Below are 26,472 nucleotides of genomic sequence, written 5' to 3' on the forward strand. Positions count from 1 at the left end.
CTACCCAGCAGGGACACCCTGAGTGAGGAAGGACGGGGGAGAGTATTTTTAAGGCCATTTCTAACCCGGACCGAAAGAGGGCAGCCCCCTTGGTTTCCAGCAGGGCCACCGCCAGGGGGTGCATGGACTTTTACAGGGCACTGTTTAGATGCACTTCCGCCACACCCGGAAGTGCTGCTGGAAGATGTTCGTTGGGCACCTGGAGTCCTTCTAGGTGCCCTATAAAAGGAGCCAGTTACCACCACTCAATAACCAGAGTCGGGAGGAAGAGGACAAAGCCTGAGGAGGAGTGGAGGCAGAAGGACTGGTGGCAAGAAGGGACTGTGTTGTGCTTTGCCTTGTGTGCTGTGAAGGCAAATTATGTAAATAAACCATGTGTTTTGTGGTAAAATTGTGCCCTGCCTGTCTGTGTCAGGTTAGGGCAGCTGTATACGCCCTTGGGCATCACACATGTAAGAAGAAATAAGAAATTAAATGGAGAAATGGCTGAGGAAATTTTTAAACAAAAACTCTTTCATCATGTATTGATTACCGTATATATTTGTGTTCAAGTTCTCCTGTGGATAAGTCAGAAGTTGATTTTATCGTATAATTTCTGGTATTTTATAATGTCTGTCCTATAAGTCGAATGCAGAAAACTCACCCTATTGGTCCAAGAGATTCTGATATGCTAACGCCCACCTGAGAGAGTAAACACGGAGCACATTGCCTTTTTTTTTCTATGTATTGTGCCTATGTGACCACACAGTAATACCCGAACTATTCTGAAGCAATGTTTGCACTGATTTGTGTTTTTTGTATCTCACACCCTCATACACCTTTATCGTAAGAGCATCACTTATCTACGATGGAGCGTTCGAACAGAAGAAAATATGAGGCTGGTTTTAAATTAAACATCGTTGAAGTTGCGAAAGAAACTGGTAACTGTGCAAGCGTCTGAGAAACTGGTGCGAAATTGGAGGTGTTATATTTTTGAATGGGCATGTAAATCGGGGTCTGATTTTATGATCAATTTTTTGGGTTCAAGACCCAACTTATACGTAAATATATACGGTATATTTACCACAATTCATTAATCATCTTTTCATTAAAGGAGAAAGGCATTTACATACATTATATATTATCTGGCATTTTTTGCTGTTCTGATTCTTAAAATAAATGGATGTGTCCATTAGTTTCAACTTAAGGCCCTGTCATATTACATGATGTTTTTCTAGTGATTTTCAGTCACAGATTTCATTTACATAATTTCACTGAGTCAGAAGTAATTGCATCATATTCCCTTGACTTGCAGTCGAGCTATCTGACATCCAGCAACTCATTTTGACTAGTCTGTGATTTTGCAACAAAATCAAATAGGTATGATGATGTTTTAACTCATAGGGGCAAGCGCTGACAACATGCATGTGCATACCTGCAAGCACAATGCATATAATGCAGTTACTGTATGAAAAATAAGGAACGCAAGTGTTTTGGACCAGACAAGAAGAGAGGCTCTTCTGCCTAATGTCTCATGTATTACGTATCACAAGAGAATGGAAAAAAGAAAAAAGGGCAAAGACTGAGGCCAAACTCGTTGTACCTGGAAAGCATTTGTACTTCAGGCAACATGTTACTGGCTATCAGAAAAAGCTTGCATTACTTTGGAAGTAATGAAACTAAGTTGGAAAGTTGTGACAGAGTTGTCTAATTTGTCATCTCAGTTTTATATACAATTTACATAACATTTCTATTATTATTAAAGTTATTAAGCAGTTCGCATACGTTTGCAATCTGAGATTTTTCTTCTTTTTTTGCATATGACAAAGACATATGCTTTACATTTGCCAATCCAACAGATTGCACATCACAAACATTAACACTGCAATCTTTTTTTCGTGTCTGCCGTTTCTATAGGAGGGTGACAATGAGTTAAATTCCAATGGATGTTTTTCAAATGTTGACAAACAATAAGCAAAAGGAATCAATGAAAACCACAGACAACAAAAACAGCAAAAAAAAACAGTACGAGGAAAGTTCGAAGAAAGGGATTTTTTTACAATGTTTCTGTTTGGGGATCGTTGTGCAAACGTGCACATCTGAGCTACGACCACAGATCTAACTGCTCTGTGGATGATTCGTTCAAGCATTTCAAGCTCACTTCGTTGTAATGAAAGCATCTCTTGAATGTACTTCGTAGTAACGTGATTTCTATAGACTCATGTCATATGGGGAAACTGTCGGGACCATAAAAATACTTTGTTGTAATAGTCTCTCACCTCGGTCTCTCTCCTCTCTCTGCACCGCTGCAAAGCCCCGCCCGCCAAGCGTTCTGAAAAGTCTGAGTGAGTCGCCGTTGCCGGCAGTTCTCTCGCGGCCCGACTGTCAGACGGCTGCGGACCGGTAGGTTGGGGACCCCTGGTTTAGAGAACTAATTATTAAAATTGAAACTGCAGTCAAACCTGTAGCAATTCAACCCAAGAGGCTCTACAGATGGCCAAGACTAATTTACATGCAGCTTAAACACTGCTGTGAAAGACTACTTCACATGGAATTTCACATGGTAACTATTAGTGAAAAATTCCATTTTTTCCACACTATGTGTAGTAAAGTACTTTTTAGCATTCATATGCCAACACAATCTGCTTGATGGTTTACAGTTGAAAAGTTTGTAAGAGTTTCAGAGTGGCAGAGTGAAAATTGATAAAGTTATGCCACAATAATTGCTAGGATTTAACCCCACATTGTATCGTTGCACTCAAACTCTGCATATTAATGATACAATCATAGGGACATCTGATAACAACAACAACAACAACAACATTTATTTATATAGCACATTTTCATACAAAAAGTAGCTCAAAGTGCTTTACATAATGAAGAAAAGAAAAATAAAAGACAAATAAGAAATTAAAATAAGACAACATTAGTTAACATAGAAAGGAGTAAGGTTCGATGGCCAGGGTGGACAGAAAAAACAAAAAAAAACTCCAGAAGGCTGGAGAAAAAAATAAAATCTGTAGGGGTTCCAGGCCACCGCACAGTCCCTTCTGGGCATTCTACCTAACATAAATGAAATAGTCTTCTTTGTAGTTCGGGTTTTCACAGAGTCACTTGATGCTGATGGTCATACAGACTTCTGGCTTTTAATCCATCCATCATTGTTGGATCATCATGGTGCTTTGGGTAGATGGTGGTGGCGCATGCCACCACCAACAGGACACCGGAAAAGGAAACAGAAGAGAGAGTAGGGGTTAGTACAGATTTTGAATGAATAGTTATTATAATGAATTGGATATACAGAGTATCAGGATTAAATTACAGTGAAGTTATGAGAAGGCCATGTTAAAATAATGTGTTTTCAGTAGTTTTTTAAAGTGGTCCACTGTATTAGCCTGGCGAATTCCTACTGGCAGGCTATTCCAGATTTTAGGTGCATAACAACAGAAGGCCGCCTCATCACTTCTTTTAAGTTTTGCTCTTGGAATTCTAAGGAGACACTCAGTTGAGGATCTGAGGTTACGATTTGGAATATAAGGTGTCAGACATTCCGATATATAAGACGGGGCGAGATTATTTAAAGCTTTATAAACCATAAGCAGAATTTTAAAGTCAATTCTGAATGACACAGGTAACCAGTGTAGTGACATCAAAACTGGAGAAATGTGTTCGGATTTTCTTTTCCTGGTAAGGATTCTAGCAGCTGCATTCTGCACTAATTGCAAACGACTGATGTCTTTTTTGGGTAGTCCTGAGAGGAGTGCGTTACAGTAATCTAGCCGACTGAAAACAAACGCATGAACTAATTTCTCTGCATCTTTCGATGATATAAGAGGTCTAACTTTTGCTATGTTTCTTAGGTGAAAAAATGCTGTCCTAGTGATCTGATTAATATGCGATTTAAAATTCAGATTACAATCAACGGTTACCCCTAAGCTTTTTACCTCCGATTTGACTTTTAATCCTAATGCATCCAGTTTATTTCTAATAGCCTCATTGTATCCATTATTGCCAATCACTAAGATTTCGTTTTTTTCTTTATTTAATTTGAGAAAGTTACTATTCATCCATTCTGAGATACAGGTTAGACATTGTGTTAGCGAATCAAGAGATTTGGGGTCATCAGGTGCTATTGATACATACAGCTGTGTGTCATCAGCATAGCTGTGGTAGCTCACGTTATGTCCCGAGATAATCTGACCTAATGGAAGCATGTAGATTGAGAAGAGCAGCGGACCCAGGATAGAGCCTTGTGGAACACCATATAGAATATCATGTGTCTTTCAGTTATAATTACCACAACTAACAAAGAATTTTCTCCCTGCCAGGGTAGGATTCAAACCAATTTAAGACACTGCCAGAGAGGCCCACCCATTGACTAAGGCGATTCTTAAGAATATTATGATCAATGGTGTCAAATGCGGCACTCAGATCTAAGAGGATGAGAACAGATAAATGGCCTCTGTCTGCATTTACCCGCAAGTCATTTACTACTTTAACGAGTGCAGTTTCTGTGCTGTGATTTGTTCTAAAACTGACTGAAATTTATCAAGAATAGCATGTTTATTGAGGTGCTCATTTAACTGTATAATTACTGCCTTCTCTAGAATTTTACTTAAGAAAGGCAAGTTAGAGATGGGTCTATAATTTTCAAGAGCAGAGGGGTCGAGATTATTTTTCTTAAGTAGGGGTTTAACTACCGCAGTCTTAAGACAGTCTGGGAAGACCCCTGTATCTAATGACGAATTTACTATGTCAAGAACATTATCAATAAGCACGCCCGATACTTCTTTGAAAAAATTAGTTGGTATTGGGTCAAGGGCACAGGTGGAGGGTTTCATCTGAGAAATTATTTTATGTAAATCAGGTAAATCTATCCTAGTGAAAGACTTTAATTTGTTTATTTGGAGTACTGGGGTTTAGGAGGATCCTTAGTGTTGGGGAGATATACTATGTTATTTCTAATATCATCAATTTTTTGATTGAAAAATACAGCGATAGCCTCACAGGTTTTACTGGAAGTACTTAGGAGGCATTCCTTTGAGTTACCTGGGTTTAACAGATGATCAATCGTCGAAAATAAGACTCTGGGATTACTAGCATTGTTATTTATAATCTTAGAGAAATAGCAGCGCCTCTCAAGACGGACTGTGTTATTGTATTCTGTTATTTTAACTTTTAATATTTCATAGTCAATAATTAGTTTAGTTTTCCTCCATTTACGCTCAGCTCTACGGCATGTTCTCTTTAAATCAGACACTCTTTGGGTCTTCCATGGTATAACAATGCTAGAAGATTTTTTAACTGTCTTTTCAGGTGCAACTAAGTCAACAGCAGCCCTCACTTTAGTATTAAATCTTTCCACCTTACTATTTACATTCTCCTCACTATTATAGTTGGCACTACAAACGGACTGATTGGTTAGAATGTTTGTAAGTTTTAAAGCTGCTGATGAGTCAAAGAAGCGTTTTTTAACAATATGTTTCTCATGAGTGTTTTCTATCATTATTTCTATATTAAAAAGTAGAAGAAAATGGTCTGATAGTAATTACTAAGTCTAACGTATGACCTGCTTTATGTGTAGGCTGATTAACGAGCTGTCTCAAATCAAAAGAGTTCAGGAGGTTCATAAATTCTTTTATTTTTTGGTCACATTGATTATCTATATGAAAATTAAAGTCGCCGACTATTAAGAGTGTGTCATAGTTCGTAATTAAGATTGACATCAAGTCAGAGAATTCCTCAAAGAAAGACGCGTTGAATTTTGGATAAGTGCTGTCACACATGGCCACCTGAGAATCACCTTCCAGGCTCAGACAAGGCATTCAACAACCCACCAGGATGGGAGGCGATTACCAAAGCTAACCGTATTTTCTCTTTTTTCTTCCCCAGTTCAGAGAAACTCCCCATGGTGGGCCACTCAGCCATGCCCCCATGCAAGTAAGCCACGCTCCTTAAGGTTGAGACAGTATAAAGCTGAGGGCTCATGGAGGATGGAGTCTCAGCTGACAGAACTTCATCCCACATGCTCCCTGATACTGATCTTTTCAAGGGAGCTGATTGCTTAGAAAAACCATTAAGACTGGAAGGGCAGATTTGATGCCTATTTTCAGTTGCACCATTGCATGCTTATTTCTGTTCTATTTTTTGGATGATTGCACTAAACGTAGTGTCCTGGTTGGCACCCCAGATTTTCTTTGGTTCTCCTGCCTCTTACTTACCACCTCCACCCTCCAGAGTGGAGAAAACCTTATGAGCGAAAATGCTTAAAATTTTAAAACAAATCATATATTCACTACCCAATAAACAAAAGACAAAATAAGAGTTGTTGTTTGCTAATTTGATTTTATTCACACTAAAGATACATTTATTTTGAACCCATAAAGCACATGAAATAATAAATGAGATGTGAAAATTTTGAATTTGGTAACTTTGATCAGGTGTCATTACTTGGAGATGCATTGCCCCAATTCTAAATTTGGCTGGCACACTGGACTCCAATCCCAGATAATTTCTTGAGAAAGGTTGTACAGTGATCCCCCGCCTATCACGGAAGATACGTTCCAGACCCATCAGTGATAGATGAAAATTCATGATATAGAAAGACCATATAAATAAACATTTTTTTTATAGTTTATGCCTTAAAATACCCCTCCCACATGCTTTAAACATATGTAAACTTATTAAAACACACTTTGTAAACACATATGATATGTGGATGTCGGGCTAAGGATATGAGTAACATCTCTCTTATTATAAAACATTTTAACATCACGCAAGACAAGGCAGTGAGACAGAACAGTAAGAACAGCTGCTGTACAGGCTTTTAAATGATTGACGGGCAGAGCAACAAGCAGAACGAGCGTCTTGGCAGAAGCAGCACAAAGTTCACTTCTCCTTAGTGTGCATTCAGTTCCCCCCCTTCACAACGCGAAGTGGCAGGAGCATAGCGCCTTCACTTTAACGACACGCCCTGCTTACAAACAATTTAAAACAAGTTCACTGACATCTAACCTAGCAGTTGTTGGAATGCTTTTGGCAGACAAACTTCAGGTGCTCCCAGCTCTTAAAACAATGACAAGCAGAACACACAGCTTGCCAGCAGCAGCTGCAGAAACCCAGCAGATGATCTGAGCACCTCTCCTTAGCATGCGTTCAGCCCTCACCCCCCCTCCTCCTCCTTCAGAACGCACGAGGGACAAGCAGAACAGGCATCTTGGCAGAAGCAGCACAAAGTCCACTTCTGTTTAGCGTGCGTTCAGCTCCCCCCCCCTTCACAAAGCAAGCGGCAGAGACGCGAAGTGACAAAAATGAAAATAATGCATATGTAACAATTCCCTTGAAAATAACAATCTCTTTAAATTGTTTATCCGGTAAACCAAACCCGGGTGTGAGCGAGAGAAGCAAGCAGGGGGCGGAGCCCCCAGTAATAATAATAGTATTAATAAATCCGCAATGTAGCGGGGGCGCGATAGCTGAACCACAATATAGCGGGGGATCACTGATCACTGTACTGGTAAAACTGAGTTGAAAAAATCAGTACTGGGTGCATTTGAAATCATGACATTTCTACACTTCTGCAGATCTGTATTTGGCACTTCAGTCTAAACAGTAGCCAACGGCGATGGAGACAGGAAAACCATAATCTTATCAAAGTAGCGCTATAAACCATAAACATATACATTTATTAGAGATTGTTGCAATAAACCATGAATGTAAAAATAATAATCATTTTTAAACATTAACTCATAATTCTTATTTACTGTGTCCACGCCAGTGTATGAAGAGAATGCAGTATCATCACCTGCTCGATGCCACACATCTGGCAGTTTTTCAAATAAGAAGCAGACTATAGGAGCAAATGTAAGGAGTGTCATTAATCAACACAAACATTTATTTATGCAGCACATTTTTATACAATTCACGCAGCTCACTGATTTAGCACACATGTTGTGGTGCAACATGGATACATCATCAGTAATTTTTCTTGGCTCCATCAGCTGGGTGTTTTGGGTCTTTCAACATCAGACACCCTTGTCCAAGCAACCCAGTGGGGATTGATTAGGCCTAAGGTTGTGTCCAAGTACAATGTGCAGTCCACAGAACCCCCAGGTTTATCAGCAGCCTTTGCAAAGTGTTCACTGCAATGTCTATGATTTTCGTGATGGCTCTCCTGCTGTGCAGTCACACTATTCAAATCACAAAAGTACAAGGGGGAGTCAAGCTAAAGTTAGAAAATGGGATTTATTAGAAAATGGAACGAACCTTAACAAAACTGATAATGTTATTTCTCAATTTGGTCTCAACCCTTCTCAATACTTGACAACCCCTAATAAAAGTAAATATAAAAAATGGTCTAGAATGACAGATATAGAGAAAGCTATGATTAGGTGGACAGGGAGAAGAGAAAAACAACAACTCCAGATAGTGTTAAAACTCGAGAAAATAAACCTCTAGGGCTGGGTGTCAAACTCAACCTTATATTCACTTTATATTCCAAACCAAGCTCTTCAAATGCATCCGATTTTACTGAGGTCCTCTCCTGTGCTGCTGAATCTCTGAACTCAAGCAATAAGTGTTTTCAATAAACACGGCTAAACTGAATTATTATTGTTTACATTGTGGTCTGTAATTTTTCCCTGCCTCCAATGTTAATGACTAGTTGGCACCCATAACTCTAATACATTTTTCATTTCAATGCCTTGCTCGTGAACTATACACACAGTTCAAGAGGAGTTGCACACCAAAGGAGAGCTGGTCAACAATTGGCGAGGACTGGGCTGAGATCAAGCAGGCACTGGGATTGAGGGATTTTGTTCCCATTTAGTCAGTATGGAAAACCTTAGTTGTGTTTGGCACAGAAGGGGTCATTCTCAAAAATTCTGGTCTCAAAATGAGGGTAGGGATGCACTTTGCATTCTGAGATAACAATGCACTTCACTAAAGTAGTACAACTATTTTTAAATTTACACTTTTTATTTTTTTAATGTGTAACATTAAACAGCTCTTTAATTTTGATTGAAGGAGGGTGCAAAGGCAATATTGGTCCAGCATAACTGATGTCATATTGTGAAACTTTAATTAATTTGATCTGATAACATGCCAGTTGAACATGACAGAGTTGGTAACACATCTGCATTTGTCATGCAAGCATATACTGCAGCAGCCAATTCCACTAGTATGGCTCATCGTGCTGTAAAAATGTATCACTTATCAACATGGTTGTGTTTGTATGAATTCCAGTTAATATTTTAGAAATTTGCTACTGGTCCAAGCAAAAAGTATTTCAAGATTTGATATATGTTTAGCGAAAATAAAAGCAAACAGCACATTAAGCAGATATCTGTTCTCTCAAAATGTAATGTGACCACAAAATTCCATTTCTGGCTGACCTGGTTAGTATTTTGTTTATTTTTGTGGATGCTAGGGGTCGCTGTTGCCCTGTGAAACCCCACAGACAGACGTCCAGGACACATGTTTGAAAGCACCAAGAAGAATTTTAATATTTTCTTCAAATAAAGTGTCCAAAGCACCACACTCGCCACAATTCTCCAATACTGAATAATAATAATACAATAAATCAATAACAATAATCCTCCTCTCCTCCCAGCAGCTCTGTCACTCTACCACCCAACTCCGGCTCTCTCTGCTGGGTCTGCATCAGTCCTTTAAATAGTCCTTGACCCGGAAGTGTTCCTTCTCTTCTTCCGGATCAAACGCCACATCATCCATCTTTAAGTAGCCCGAAAGTACTGTGGGCTTCCATCCTCGTGATTCCGAAGTACTTCCGGGTTATAAGAAAAGTAGGAGTCCCCAGGTTCTTTATGAGCTCCCCCTGGCGGCACCCACAGCACCCAACAGGACTGAGGAAACGGACTCCAGGTCCCAGGATGCCCTGAGGGAATCCAGGGTACAGCTACCATCCAGGGGAGCTCCCACCTAGCGTCCCAGGGAAGGCAGTGTCCTGAAAAGGCTGCCTTCCTCCATTCTTCTCGTTCAGGGACATCCCGGCCGGATTGAGCTGCTGGCCGTCTATCACAATTTTATACCACTGATTGAAATGAAAGGTCAGCTGTACCTTATAATTCAGGTAGCATTATTGACTATAAATTATTCCATTGGAAGCTACCACCTAAGAGGGTATTCATATTAAATTCCCCAATGGGAACTTGTACATCACACCTTTCCCATAGCTAATTTGTGTTCTTTGTTTGGTTGGCGCCTTAAACAGTGGACAGAGACTGTGCAGATAGTATTCTTTTGAATTTCTTGATCACCTCTTTCATTTGTTTTTTAGAGCAGAGAAATTATATTAGTTCATTGTTTCAAGAGATATTTTGTGCATGGACAGGCATGCAGATATTAGTACTAAACACCTATGAATCTTGGATTCATCACATATATTTAAACAAACTACAACAACATTTATTTATATAGCACATTTTCATACAAGTGATGTAGTTCAAGATTAAAAAAGAAAAAAGAAAAATATAAAAATAAGATTAGGCAATACTAAGTAACAAAGAATAAAGTAAGGTCCAATGGCCAGGAGGACAGAAAAAACAAACAAAAAACCAGAGGGCTGAAGAAATAAAAAACAAAATCTGCAGGGGTTCTGAGGCCACGAGACCACCCAGACCCCACTGGGCATTCTACCTAACATAAATGATCTAAATCAGTTCTCATAGTTTTCAGGCTTAACATGGAAGAATTAGATGATGATGGTCATGTGGACATGTGGCGTTTAATCCATCAATGTAGGGGCATCACGGTGCTTTGATTAGGTGGTGGCGCAGATTGCCACCACAGAAAACCATAAAAAGAACATTAGAGAAAGTGGGGATTAGTACAGATTGCGCGAGATATGATAAAAATAATAATTATATATACAGAATATCAGGGTTACACTAAAATGCTAAAGTGAAGCTATAAGAAATCCATGTTAAAATGATGTTTTTTAGCAATTTTTTAAAATGCTCCACTGTATTAGCCTGGCAAATTTCTATCGGTAACCTATTCCAGATTTTAGGTGCATAACAGCAAAAGGGTGCCTCACCACTTCTTTAAGTTTTGCTCTTGGAATTATAAGCAGACACTCATTTGAAGATCTAAGGGTATGACTTGGAGTGTAAGGTGAGAGGCATTCTGAAATATAGGATGGAGTGAGATTATTTAAGGCTTTGTAAACCATTAGCCATATTTTAAAGTCAATTCTAAATGGCCCAGGTAGCCAGTGTAGTGACATCAAAACTGGAGGGATGTGCTCGGATTTACTTTTCCTGGCAGCTGCATTCTGTACTAGTTACAACCGATTGATGTCTTTTTTGGGTCCTCTTTTTCCTGAGAGGAGTGTGTTACAGTAACCTAGTCGACTAAAAACAAAAGCATGAACTAATTTTTCAGCATCTTGCAAAATTATAAGGGAGCTCATTTTTGCTATTTTTCTTAAATGAAAAAATGCTGTCCTGGTGATCTGATTAATATGTGATTTAAAATTTAGATCAGAGTCAGTAATTACCCCTAAATTCTTTATCTCTGTCTTGACTTTTAAGCCTAATGGATCAAGTTTATTTCTAATATCCTCATTATATTCATTTTTGCTAATCACTAAGATTTTATACTCTCCACTCTGCAGGATTCAACTGTGATTTACTGTTTACTTGTTATCACTTCTCATCTACTAGGACTGGATCAGTGCTCACCTGTTGGTTACCTTTATTAGCTAAGTTCTCCACTTTTCATCAGCAGCTCTATGGCATTTTCTTAACTCCTTCCTTGAAATTCATAACTGTTCTGCCTCTTTCAGCTTATCATCTGCATCTTTCCATCCTCCTCTCATCATGCATACTCCTTCTGGTTTTCTTCAGTCTGGCCTCACCTTTCAGACATAATATCTCATTTTCCTGGTCCATTACAATTCACTCTAACTGCCCCTTCACCTTTGCTTCTTCCTCCCCTCTGTCTGCGATAGCTGGGCTGGCTAGCATTCCAAATTGTCTGGCTTTCCCATGGCTGCCTTCTTCTCATTCCATTCAGCTCTCATCTCTTATCTCATCCATAATGTATGTGAACCTGCTGGTGACTCCATTTATCTTATCCCTTCTGGCTCTGTAGAGATCTTCTCTCTCAGGCTTCTTCTTTATACTAAACACACCCTGAGTATACAAGGCTCTGAGTTTTCTTTCCTTGTTCCAGTGTTGGGTTGCTAAATGACTGCATATGATTTTTGAGATGACCACTAGTGTTTATTAATGTCAAAATCGAACATTTTTGATACTTTATGTAATACCAGACTTGTCTTTCTGCCAATAACAAATGTTCTGTAAACACCTTAAAGTTACTAAAAAGTTAATTTATCCATTTCTACACTGTTGGGCTGCAGTGCACTCTGGCTACCTGAACTATTTACAGAATCTTTCCAAAAACAATAATGGACTAAATAATTACAAGCACACGTTGTGGACACTAGTGGGCACTGTTGTTCCTCAAACCCAGCACGACTGACACCAGGCACAAGTTAAAAGCACAAGGATCTTATTTTATTCAGAGAAACTCTTGGCAGTTGTTTCACACCACCACAGCTACAAGTAAATAATCAGCACAACACTCAATTATTATTCTTCTTTTTCCTTTGTCTTTTATTCCTCCACTCCTCCCAGCAAGCTTCGTCCACCTACCACCCAACTCTGGTGCCATTCTGTGATGTTGGTCCAGTCCTTTTATATTGGCCAACCTGGAACTGCACCTGCTCTTCCGCCCACGTGGTCTGCAAACACTTCCGGGTTAGGCAGAAATGTCATGCCACATGTCTCTTCCACAGCACCCCATGGTGGCACCCACTGTACCCAGCAAGACTGAGATATCTAACTCTATGTCCCATGGTGCCTTGTGGGATTCCAGGGCAGTGCTGTAAACCAGGGGAGCTGCCAGCTAGTGTTTTGTGGGAGGCAGTGCCTTAAAGCAGCCCCCATCCCTCATCTTTCCATCTTTTGGGTGTCCCAGCTGGGTTGGGCTGCCGGCCGTCCCTTACAATGTACGGAGTGGCACAGTCTTTATCCACACAACAACACAGACACCAAGCTTGGACACAACCTACTGCCACGCATGTCCGCATAGGGGACAGGCAATGTTTCTTAGCATACCTGTGAGTACTGTTACCATGTACTTGTGCCTCTCAAAGTTTTACGTGAGGAATCCCCATTCGATCAAATGCCACTGTATCATGCTGCTCACACCACTGTTTCTTGAGCACATGAGAGAAAAAAAAGGCATTTCGGCTAATGACCTGATAATGGTATAATAACACACACATACAACAAATCAAATGGATTGACTGTACATGCAATATTTTTTCTCATGTTTATAACTGTGCTCACCTCCAAAATGCCCCAGAAGCCAGAAACAAGCTCGATTACAAATGAGAAATAAATTAAAAGCAAAGTGTGGCATTTGATGAAGCAAGCACATTAGAAATTGAATAAAAAATCTCACACAGCTCTGTCAGTCCCTTTGGTGGCAGCCATGTGGGTGTAGTGGATTATGCAAGTCTCAGGCCAGAGTCAGGAAAAGGTGGATGAAGCTTGCCTTGGGGAGTGGAGGCAGAAGGAAGAAGAGAAGAAGGGTGTTGTGTACTGGGTATTGAGGTGCTTATGTACTGTGCTGTGGGGAACAGGAACATGGAACTCCCCAGTTGTAAATAAACCCCTGTGTTGTGTGCTAAACTTGTGTTTGCCTGTCTGTGTCAGGTTAGGGTGGCTGTACGCGCCCCTGGGCTTCATAGTACTTAGTTTATTCCAAACATAATTTGTAAGAAAAAAGCAACAACAACAAGAAAAATAAATAAATAAAAATACACTGAACTTCTGTTGGTCAATTCTCTGTGAATTGCAGCACAAAACCTAGTGCAAAAAATGTAAGGTTTAACTGTGCCAAGAATTGGCCTGAAAAATAATTTTTATGAGTACGCAATTATGTGTACATTGTTAACAATTATTTACTTGTTGATTCAGACTTACATATAGTGTGCCTCAAACTGCAAACACTAAGACAGAAAAACAGGTTCAAATAATAGATGATTTAATGCACACAATACCTTTTCAAAAATAACAAGCACAAGTATCTCTGCACAATCACTTCCCCTCTCTCCACCGCACTGCCCTCTTCCAATTGAGTGTTGCCTCCCTTCCTCCCAGCTCTGACTTGCATGACAAGGGAGTGTGGTCCCTTTTATTGAAGTCCTGGGAGTACTTCTGGTGCCATTGGAAATATTTCTGGATCATGCGGGAATCCAATCCCTGCAGCACCCCCTTGCGACAACCACAGACCCCAGCAGGGCTGTGCTGCCAGACTAGAACTTCCTGTATTCCCTGCTATTTCCCAAATGGGCGCCAATATGAAGGGCTGCTGCCTGTGACGATGCCAGTCCCCTACAGACTCCCTCTTCTCACATGGGAGTCTGCTGAACCAACACCATCGATAGTTATGACCGAGATGAGCTGACAAATGAGGACAATTTTATGATGATGCCAGAGGATGGTGGAAAAAGTGCTCAAGTGCCTTTATTAAAACCCAGTCAAAACAAAAGTAAAACCAACAAAAGTGTCAATGGTGAAGTATTCAAAAAAAAAAGTTCATATATAAATCCATAAAAATCATTGTGAAAGTGAGGATAAAAATCAATAAATAAATCCATTAAAAGTCTGAGGTCAAAATGCAGACTAACTCCTCCTGATCTCAGCTCACCTCCTTCTCTTTCTCCCCGGCTCACCCACTGCTCGCATAGCCGGCAGAGACTCAGCAGCCACGAGTTCCTTTCAGCCGACCTCCGAGGTCAGCTCTCCTCCCTTCTTCCTTCACACTCAAATGGTCACACCTCGGAAGCCTAGGGAGGGCACCTGCCTTGCTCGCCACACGCCACCCGAATGTTCAGTGGGGCGAACTAACCCCTAGAGCGCCACAGTTAACGCTCCTTCACGGTGCCCCAGCTCGCACTACTCTCTCCTTCAAGGTGGCCAGATCAATCGCCAAGACTGCCTTTAACGTCTTTTAACCTCTTTCTGTCTTTTTCCTTTTCTTCGATTTGCTCCATCTTTGATTTCTTTTCCACTTTCCTTGTGCCGACCCGTATATATACCCTCACGTTTCGGTGGGCGCATCACCTTAATCACACACCGCAGGAATCCAATGAAGCAATTGAGAACAAACGCTCCAACTACCTCATTAACTCCCTGCGGTCATGAAATCACGCCCATGGAGAGCGACACGGCTCTATGGATTTAAAACTGGCCCCTTTTTTTGTTTTTTTGAAGCCGTGGACCCGCTATACCACATACCTCCCCCCTTAAGCCCTAGCTGCATGGGAAGGATCCACGCCACTACCAACCCAGTGCAACTGGCGGCCCAGGTCCGCGGCTCAGCCACACTACCACTGCACTAAAACCACCAATAAATAATAAAAGCACTAAAAACAGTACCACACTAAAAACAACCTAAGCCCTCCCTTGTAAAAACAGGACATTAAAAGAATAAGAACCCTTAAAAGACAGTAAAATAAGCAATACATAAATGTCTCTTAAAAAAAGACCAGTCCTTTAAAAATGTCCTCCTCCAGCTTGGGTCAGTGGGTTCTTTAGTTTCCAAATCTTCTGCCACCAATCCAGCTGGCTAATTGGTCTTCTGCTCTTCAGTCCCCACTGCCAGCTCATCCCACCGCTGCCACGAAATTGTGACGATGCTGGTCCCCTGCAGACTCCCATGTGGGAAGAGGGAGTCTGTAGGGGACCGGCATTGTCACATTGCCATTTAGCATCTGGGGGGAATAAACATCCTTTGGAGATGGTCCTTCCCTTTTCTTCTATTATTTCGACCAGGGAAGGTATAATGCACATGTCTGGTTGGGACACCTGTCCATTTATCTGGAGCTTCCCACCCGGGTAAAGGATTTTCTTCTCTGCTCGGGATGTCCATCCATCCATTAGGAAGCCTTGGCCGAGTGCAACGTCCTTCCCTGTCTTGGCCAAGACGCCTTTCTGTTCACTCAGGGCTTCCCGTTCAGGTAAATAATCTTCATAACTCCTTTCCGGGGTGCCACTTACAATATATATATATATATTTTTTTTCTTTTCTAAAAAATATAAAAAAATATAACTGCAACTGCAATACTTGTTTTGAGAGATTGTTTAGGTGCAAGAGGGTAAATGTTTCTCAAAAGGGACACAATGTTTCCAAACAGGGGGGCACTTTGTGCCAAACAGTATAACTTCCCAGTGCAATGGAATATAACATCTAAATTTGGTACAATGATAGCTGTCAGGTTGGGACACAGAATAAAATGGATTCCATGGTTATGTATCACAAAATGTCTTGGTTATGTAGTATAAAATCCAGGTTCTTGGAGGGAATATATTTTATTTAGTTGATATTGATGTAAACAAATGTTTTTAATCACATAAATACTTTCTTTTAAAAATTTAGAGTGTTATACTCACCACTCTTCGGCCATTTGTAACTCCTTTATTACATACGCAGAGTAACAACCATTTATTTTAGGGTATGTAATTCAGGTGCAATAATGTCAAAAACATCTTAGTGCATAAGGGTTAGGCTTAGGTTTAGGGTTAGGGGTTAAGTTTTGGGTCACAGAACAGAAATATTTCATATATGAAGCAAGAACTAACCACCTTTTTGGAATAATGTGTAACTCTAAAGTGGACCAATATGAGTTAAAGTGAGTGAGTTTATGTGGCACTGATCTTGTGTCTTGTTTCAGACTGGTTCCTGCTTTGCTACCAGGATAGGTTCAAGCTTTCTGTAACTTATCAAAAAAGTGGATCCACAAAATATACATGTATGACTGCTCTGCAAGACATCAGGTGCTGCACATTTCAGCATCTTAAAAGAATCTGTTCATGATTTGTGACTCCACCTTTGAGGACAATTTTATGGCCTTTCGTCCATCACATAATCTTACTTCACCATCTTAACAATGGATGCAATCTTAAAGAATAAAATATTACTTCTGTAGTTCTGCCCACCTTTGAAGAGAGGCTATCCATTAGTCGTATAAGCCCAGGGGTTTTAATTTCCATAATAACAAATTTTTTTTCGTTCATGTCATGTCCTGTCCTATCAAGTTCTTGCCATTATTGTCTAATTAGCAGATCTAGACAAAAAACTTGCATAAATACTATGCGCAAATGGATAAAATATCTGCCATTTTCAACTACAGTACACTTCTATCAGCAACTAGTAGTTTTTTTTTCACTTATCATCTATTGTGATCCCACTTCAGCTCTTCATCTCTCAATATAGTGGTAGAACCTAAAAACTTATGAGGTAACTAATTTCAGAACTTGACAATGAAAGGAATGATATTTATAAAGTGCTTATAAAATGTATTCAACTCCTGAAAGTTTTCATATTTTGTTATACATTAAACATTGAATCACAGTGGCTTTAATTTGGCTTTTTTGACAAGGATTTTAAAGTAAAAATAGACCTCTGCAAAGTGATCTAAATAAATTACAAATGCAAAACACAAAATAACTGGTTGCATAAGTATTCACCCTCTTGAAGTCAATATTCAGTAGATACCCCTTTGGCAGCCATGCTATGCACATATGGACACTGAAACATGTAGCAAGGCTACATAACGGACAGTCGTGTTAGCCTTCTGGATTGTCCGTCACTTTATAATGTTGGCTGGGAGGGTGTTTTAAATAGCCCTTCAGGCACCTTTGGTGACGCCCCGGTCTGGAAGGATCCCGACCGAGTAAATTTTCCAGCTGCCTGTTGCTGGCGTGAGGTTCCCATGACAACCGTGAGGGGCAAGGATTTTCGGCGAGAAACTTTTTCATTTTAAGGGGAATGGCGGATCAAAGAGAGGAGAGGAAAAAAGGAAGGATAAGGCTGAAGGCAACTCATTGACTATCCACGCTCAAAGAAGTTCTTCAGGATCATACTTCACCCAGGGACGTCTGCTATTCATGGGTGGCCACCCCGAAGAAATATTCAAGTGACGAATTCCCGAGAAGAGGCCAGGGTCTGGTGTTCTCCGGGTACTCCCGTCTGGTGGGTCGGATACCTGAGTTTCATTCTTCGTGATAGTTCCGCGGAGAAGCCTTTCGCCAAAGGACTGTTGTGCTTCCACCTGCCTTACAGGAGGAACTGAACTGCAGGGTGCTTGTTTTCTTATATAGTGGACTAAGCTAAATCTTTCTTTTGCATTCTCAAAGAACAGTTTTCTTATTATTTACTTTTTTCTTTTTATTGTCTGTGTCAAACCGGGGGTTAGGATTTGGGCGCTAGGGAGTGCGTCTGGGGAAGGGGTTCACTAATGAGCACTCAGGCACCGGGCAAGTTAATGTAAACAACAACTGTTAATATATTTTTTCTCTCCCATTTCCTGTTGCGCTTTATTTTCTGTAAATTATTTAGAAGGGTATTGTGGCAAGAGGGGACGAGGGCCGGAATATGGTTATGCTATTGTGCCTTCAAACATCGTCCACCCCCTGGTCGGGTTGTGAAGTGTAGTAGTTGCATCCCGTATTTTGCGGTTGCTACAAACATCTCCCCATTCTTCTTTGCAGATCTGCTCAAACTATGTCATGTTGCATGGGGCTCTTGAGTGAACAGCAACTTTCAAGTTAAGCCACAAATTGTCAATTGGATTGAGATCTGGACTCTGATTCGGCCACTCCGAACATTAAGATTGTTGTTTTTCAGCTTTGGCTTTGTGCTTGGTGTTTTATCTTGCTAGAAAAGCTCAAAACCAAATCTTTTCTGTAGGTACAGAATGCATCAGGTATTTCTCCAAGATTTCCCTGTGTTTTGCTATATTAATTTTATATTCTACCTTCACAAACCTTCTGGGGCATGTTGCAGGGCAGCAGTGCTACCATTCTCTCTCTGTGCTGCCCCGATATTATTTTGCTAAAACAAAAGTAAATGCTTGGTTAGCTTAACTTATGGCTCATTAATTTTCACCTTTGAAAACACAAAAAGAAAGTATGTGACACTTAACATTTCCTTCATTTATTTGTCAATGTGTGTTTGCTTGTATGCAGATTAGTTGAATGGTAGTTTATTTTCTCTTACTGTTCTGTACCAATAGGTGTAATAGTCATTGAAACTGTAGTCTGAGCAGAACACGAGTTGCAGCTCTCTTGTGAAGAGACATCAGCAGTGTGTTCATGCCTCCATCAATGTCTATCTAAATTTTGATAAAACAAATTGGAGTTTGAAATGCAATGAGATGAAAACAAAATTCAAGGCCGGGAAGTGGCCACAGTTGAAAATTTTGATTTAATTTTTTTAACCTCCTTAGCGTTGCATTTTATTCCAAAAAAGATGTAAAAAGCATTGCATTTTTTGGCATGAAAAATTACATTTTTATTAAACCTGAAAAGTATAATAATGATACAAATAATAATAGTAATGATGAATAAAAATAATATTAAATGAACAATAATAACAAAAATAATAATAACAATACTAATAAAACTACTAATGATGCCAAAACAGTATACAATCTCAAAATGAGCCCTTTGTGTGGTAAATCTTAAAACAATCTAACATCACATTAATAGCGTGTTTCTTTTCGGATTTTCTTTCCAGATTTATCAGTTTTTGAACAGCACACTGCACAGATACGAGTTGGATTTTTTATTTCTGTTGAAGGTATATAATCTATAAATTGTCTACCATCAAGACACTCTGAATTGATCCGCGATGTGCTTGGTCAACCGCACCTCTTTTGCAGTGTTGTGGACGGTGGATGTGACGCAATTATTTGTTCTACAAGCTGGTATGTAAAGTTTACATGAGATGCAGTTTTACCAGCTTTTTGTTTGTATAACATAAAGGCATTCCAAATGCTCTATTCCACCAGATGACAAAATATCTTTTTGTAGAAAGTCAATTCTTGATCCACACGATTTACGCCATCCATCATGCTATTGTAGTTGACAACAGCACAAGGCCTCGTAACCTTCTTGTTGCTTTTTGCCTGTACAGTGGCTGTAGCTGCATTATGTACAGTGCTAAGAAGACAAAAAACTTTCTTGTCCTTCCATTTCAGCACAAGCACTTTACTCTTTTTCCAAACTACTAGCGGACCTCGCTGTAATGCTTTAGGCATGCAACAACAATAAGAACGTGCTGTTCCATATGTGTCAATCTTTCTTCCAGGAAGATGTCATATAGCTCTGGCAAAGTATAAAAATTGTTTATGGTTACACAATAACCTCGATCCAGCAGAGCAGCTATTAAAGTTAGCACCGATGATGTAGCAACCCCATACTGATTGTATTTCAGATTAAACATTGACCCTATCCCTGTGTACAGAACCAAATTCCAAATGTATCCCATTTTAGATTCACATTTACGCCAAATCTTGCTCTTTTTGATGCAATGTACTGTATCCATGACAGTCTGCCCCTATAAGCCATGAGACTTTTATCGATTCTAACATCACGGTCCAGAATGTAAATGCTCCGAAATTTTACTACAATGGCCTGGTATATCTCCCAGATTTTCTTCATTTTGGATGCTGGATGGGTATTCTCATCAAAGTCTTCATTACTGGTAAAATGCAGATATTTCATAATTAGTGAAAACCTACACTCAGGCATAATTTCTCCAAATAACAGCAGCTCTGAAAGCACTTTCACAGCCCCAGTGATTCTCGGTTCTAATGCTTACGGAAGACGCATCTGTACAGTTGCCCAAGTGACACTCGGGACTAACACTTTTAAAACGGTTTTCGCAGCCCAAGTAACGCTCGGGTTTAATGCTAAGGAGACTACAAGATAGATCACATAGAATTTTGCTTTTTACTTTTAAATTTGAGGCGAGTTACAAACCTGATCCTCGTCCTTTCATAAAACACCTACATAATCTTAGCAAGTGTTTCGCAGGAACACTTGCAGTGATATATTGGTCCAAGTATCTCTCCTGTTTCAACTGAAAGGAGACAGTATGAACATACAGCTCCAGAATCGAAATATGCTGTTTTGTGAATACAGCATGTCTTCTTTCTAGCATGTATGTCGATACTATAACAGAACTAACAAAACAAAACACTGCTTAAAAGTTATACTGGCTTCTCCTGACTATGTATGCAGCTACTAAAACCAGGATGGGGCCCTTTTCTGTGCATGGGGATACTTTTATGCGTGCCACCCTGTAAAACAGCCCCAAAATAGCCACACAGCAGTAAGTTAAAAAAAATAAAAATGTTCAAACTATTTGGGATTTCTTTAAGATGAAAATTAATCTGACAAATATAAATAAAAATGAAAGATTTATATCTAGTGTTTTCCCTTATTTTTTGAATATATGAGATATATCAGAGTGTAATTAAAACCAGCATTGCGTCATGGCCATTGTTGTTCAGCCCTGTTACTGATTTGAGAAATGGCTTTTCTCTGTTTTCTTTTTTAATTACTACATAGTTTAAAATTACACATGCATAACATGTTCTCCTTACTTTGTTACACTTTGACATTGCAGATGGTGCTATAATTAAGCTTAAATTAAACTGCGTGTAGAAGATGAAGAAATGTCTTATTCAGGCTTTCTTCTTTGGCTGATTTTTTTTTTTCCTCAAATTATTCGAAGCTGGTTGAATCATTAGACAAGAACTAATATGTTTTGTTCAGTTCCCTTCTCTTGTAAAGGCTTACTGAATTTATCCTCTTATAATCTTAAAAGCTAAAGAGCAGCGAACCTTCAACTGGTACTTTTCAGTGATTAGCTGAAGGGTCATTTGGTGAAGGTCAGAAGTGATAGCAGAGGTTTCGTAGAAACAGCATCCACACAAAAGTTCCAAATTTACAATCATAAATATATGAAAGATTAACATTTTTTGGTTTGTGAACTATATTTCTTTTCAAGTCTGAGTACTAAATGATTTTCTTTTTCTTTTGAAAACTGGATAAACTGGATAATTAAGCTGAAAGCATAGAGTTTAATACTGGAGAATATTTAAAGGATCCACAATAGTCCCTCTACTGACACCAAATGTCGTATGCTGGTTCCAAAGTCTTGTGTAAACCATATAAGAGTTATTTGTAGAGACTTTAAATGTGGTGGTGCCCTTGGCGCCACGGTGCCTTTTATTGATTTCTGAGCTTGCATGGCTTGAAGCAATTATTTTATATGGGAGCTCTCATTCCGTTTCTAAACAAAATGCATTAAGAAGTTATTAAGCAATGTCTTCTGAGGGGCATTTTAATGTGGGTAGTATCTCGGTGGATCAGCAGAGTGATTTCATAACATTCAACCACAATGATCTTTTTAAAAACTTTAAAAGACTTTGGATTTGGCCACAGTTTTATTGGGAAACATTTGATTTTTTTATTGCATATTCCGATTTTTTAAAATAATTTGAAGGTTAATGAGGAGTTCAGCTGCCCCTTCCTAGTGACTAAGAGCATCAAGAAAGCAGATTTCAGGATATTTCCATATCATGGACTTCACAGCACAACAATGGACTTGAAATGTCTACTTTGACAGCTGATGTGATTGCAATAATCCACATATACAGTCATATGAAAAAGTTTGGGAACCCCTCTCAGTCTGCATAATAATTTACTCTACTTTCAACAAAAAAAGATAACAGTGGTATGTCTTTCATTCCCTAGGAACATCTGAGTACTGGCGTGTTTTCTGAACAAAGATTTTTAGTGAAGCAGTATTTAGTTGTATGAAATTAAATCAAATGTGAAAAACTGGATGTGCAAAAATTTGGGTCCCCTTGTAATTTTGCTGATTTGAATGCATGTAACTGCTCAATACTGATTACTTGCAACACCAAATTGGTTGGATTAGCTCATTAAGCCTTGAACTTCATAGACAGGCATGTCCAATCATGAGAAAAGGTATTTAAGGTGGTCAATTGCAAGTTGTGCTTCCCTTTGACTCTCCTCTGATGAGTGACAGTATGGGATCCTCATAGCAACTCTCAAAAGATCTGAAAACAAAGATTGTTCAGTATCATGGTTTAGGGGAAGGCCACAAAAAGCTGTCTCAGTGGTTTAAACTGTCATTTTCAACTGTAAGGAATGTAATCAGGAAATGGAAGGCCACAGGCACAGTTGCTATTAAACCCAGGTCTGGCAGGCCAAGAAAAATATAGGAGCGGCAAACACGCAGGATTGTGAGAATGGTTACAGACAACCCACAGATCACCTCCAAAGACCTGCAAGAACATCTTGCTGCAGATGGTGTATCTGTACATCATTCTACAATTCAGCGCAATTTGCACAAAGAACATCTGTATGGCAGGGTGATGAGAAAGAAGCCCTTTCTGCACTCACACCACAAACAAAGTCGCTTGTTGTATGCAAATGTTCATTTAGATAAGCCAGATTAATTTTGGAACATAGTGCTTTGGACTAATGAGACAAAAATTGAGTTATTTGGTCATAACAAAATGCGCTTTGCATGGCGGAAGAAGAACACCGCATTCCAAGAAAATCACCTGCTACCTACGGTCAAATTTAGTGGAGGTTCCATCATGCTGTGGGGCTGTGTGGCTAGTTCAGGGACTGGGGCCCTTGTTAAAGCCGAGGGTCAGATGAATTCAACCCAATATCAACAAATTCTTCAGGATAATGTTCAGCAGATTACAGATTAGAGATGTTTATTGCCATATACAATGCAACAGCATGTTCAAATTCCTGTGCAACAGTTGTGGTGATAAATACCTTAATACAGTGAATAAATAAGAGTAGCAGCAGAAAAATTCATGAATAAACCACATAAATAAATACAGTAAATAAGATAAAAATACAAAAAAGTAACATGCAGCACAATTACACATAAAAAGCTGTCCATAAAGCGGGAGGAGTGAGTGGTGGGGCTTTAGGGGTGCTTCCCAGAAGGCAGAAGTGAAAACAGGGGATGACCTAGATGACTGTCATCAGAGATGATGGATTCAGCTCTTCTCAGACATCTGGTGGAGTAGACGGTATATGAAGCTGTGGATGTGATTTTGGGAGCTGTACAGAAAATCATTTGGAGGAGTTTAAAATCCTGATTAGTCAGGTTACCAAACCGCACCATGATGCATCCAGGTCAAAATACTTTAAATAGTGCAGCAATAAAAGTTGACTAGTGTTTTAGTTCCCATCCAATAGACCTTTAGCCTCCTCAGGACAAAAGAGCCTTTGCTAAACCTTTTTGAGTGATGTTGACTGACCACGAAAGGCAGTCGGTGATTTGGACACCCAGGGACCTAAAGTTGCTAACTGTCTGCACAGCGGAGCCATTGATACTGAGTGAAATGTGACTGCCTTTGTTCCTTCTGAAGTCAACAATGATTCCCTTTGTTTTGTCGACATGTAGAGAGAGGGTGTTGTTATGGGATCATAAAGAAAGTTTTTTTCCTCCCTCCTGGAAACAACTTCATTATTGTCGCTGATGAGGCTAATCACAATGGCATTGACTGCAAATTTGCTGATGCTGTTGCCCTCTTGCTTTGCTATACAGTCATAGGTGGATAGAGTGTACAGCGGTGGGCTGAGTGAGCAGCAACACCGACATTATTGAAAAGCATGAAGCAGTTATTTTTTCCAGTGCTCACTGAATGGGGTCTATTTTTCAAGAAGTCAAACACCTAGCTACAGAGCTGCAGAGACCAACATCTCTGAGCTTTAGCACCAGGCTGGAGGGCACAATAGTGTTGAAGGCAGAGCTATTGTCAATGAACAGCAATCTGACATACTGTCTGTATTTTTCCATTCCAGATGTCCCAAAGCAGTGCACAGGGTGAAGGAGATGGCATCGTCCACAGATCAGTTACACTGGTATGCAAACTGTAGCAGATCCAGGGTAGCAGGGATGTTGCAGTTAATGTGGATCATGATCAGTTACTCCGGACACATTACCACCACAGAGATTAACATGATGGGCCGATAAACATGTTTAATTTTGTTGGCACAAGTCATCGATTATATGAAAGAAACTTTGAAGATGTCAAACTACATGACAAGAAGTCACAGGAGCATGGTACAACTGTCCTCAACTCAATAAGATTATGCAAATGAAAGCAACGACTGAAAATCACCATAAAAGTAACGTAATGAGTACTTCAGTCACATGATGCTTGTGCACTGCAATCACAAATTCTCAGTCTAACCGAGATCAGTGTTTTGACTGTTCTATTGTAGGACATTCACTTTTCTATCCTTAAATGAAGTCAATTTGGTTCCATATTTGGCATTAATGTCCAGTGTGGACCACCAGGGAGAGTACAGCCACCCCAACCAAACAGACAGGCAGAAATATAAGTCCAGGACACAACACACATTTATTTTTCTACATGGGAAACGCTTTCTCTTCTTTCCCACCTCATAGCACAGTCACAATAAGCACAGTCCACAGCACTTTCTTTTCCTTTTCTTTCTCTCTATTTGCCTCCATTCATCCTCCAGCAAGCTTTGTCCACCTCCTCCCAATTCTGGCTCCTTTTATAAGGCACCTAGAAATGCTCCAGTTGCTCGTTGACCTACTTTCAGCAGCACTTCCGGGTGTGGCAGAAGTGCTGCAACCCGGGGCTCAGCAGTAGCTGCAGCTTCCCCTGGCAGCGCCCACAAACCCCAACAGGGTTGCACCAAAATCCAACTCCCATGGAGCCCTGCGGGAGTACAGGGCACTGCTGCAATCCAGGGGGATTGCCACCTAGCGCTTTGGGGAAGGTAATGCTCTTGATATGAAAAGAACCCCCACAGAATAACTCTACCATCATCATACTTCAATTTAGGTCAGGAATCTTTTGCAGTTTTACATTTGCACCATCCTATCTGTTTGAACTTGGACCAACTCAGTGTCATCTGACCACAAAACCTTTTTCCCGCATCAGAAATATGTCAGAGGGGGACACTTTTACATTTTTTTGTGCACTGGGTGGTTCCATTAGGCACCCACTGTTGGGACTGGGTGGTGAGAAGTTAAAAGGCTGTCTGTACTTATTAATGGTATTTGCTGTCTTGCAAGGGAGTCACTGCTTTGAAGTCTGGCCTTGGAGGATGCCTGTATTTACCTGGCTTGGAAATATTGGTTCCTAATCAGCATATCTGTACTTATTAATGTTTGGTAACCATACATTTTGTTAACTTGTGTTTTCATTAATTGTTAAACCCAGGCAATTTAGATGTGCCATTGATTAAACTGTTTGTCCAGGACTGACAACAGCAGGGACTGAAGTAAATATAAACTCCTGGCCAGCAGAAGGCAGGAGGGAGAGTCCACAGGAAACGCTGCCAAGACACTCGGACAGGGCACAGGGGCTCGCAGGCAGACAAGGGTACCTGGCTGGCACGACGTGAGGCACAAGGACGGCAACACTTCCAGGGAGGAAGAGACAGCTCCACAAAGAGACGCCGGATGTGGGTTCAGCGAGGGAATCTGCATGAAAGGACCCAGCAAAGCTGACAGACGAGAAATGAGGCGTGCCTAGGTCCCAGCAACACAAGGAGCCCACAGTGGAAG

Source organism: Erpetoichthys calabaricus, chromosome 5, assembly GCF_900747795.2.
Source record: "Erpetoichthys calabaricus chromosome 5, fErpCal1.3, whole genome shotgun sequence".
Lineage (NCBI taxonomy): Eukaryota > Metazoa > Chordata > Cladistia > Polypteriformes > Polypteridae > Erpetoichthys > Erpetoichthys calabaricus.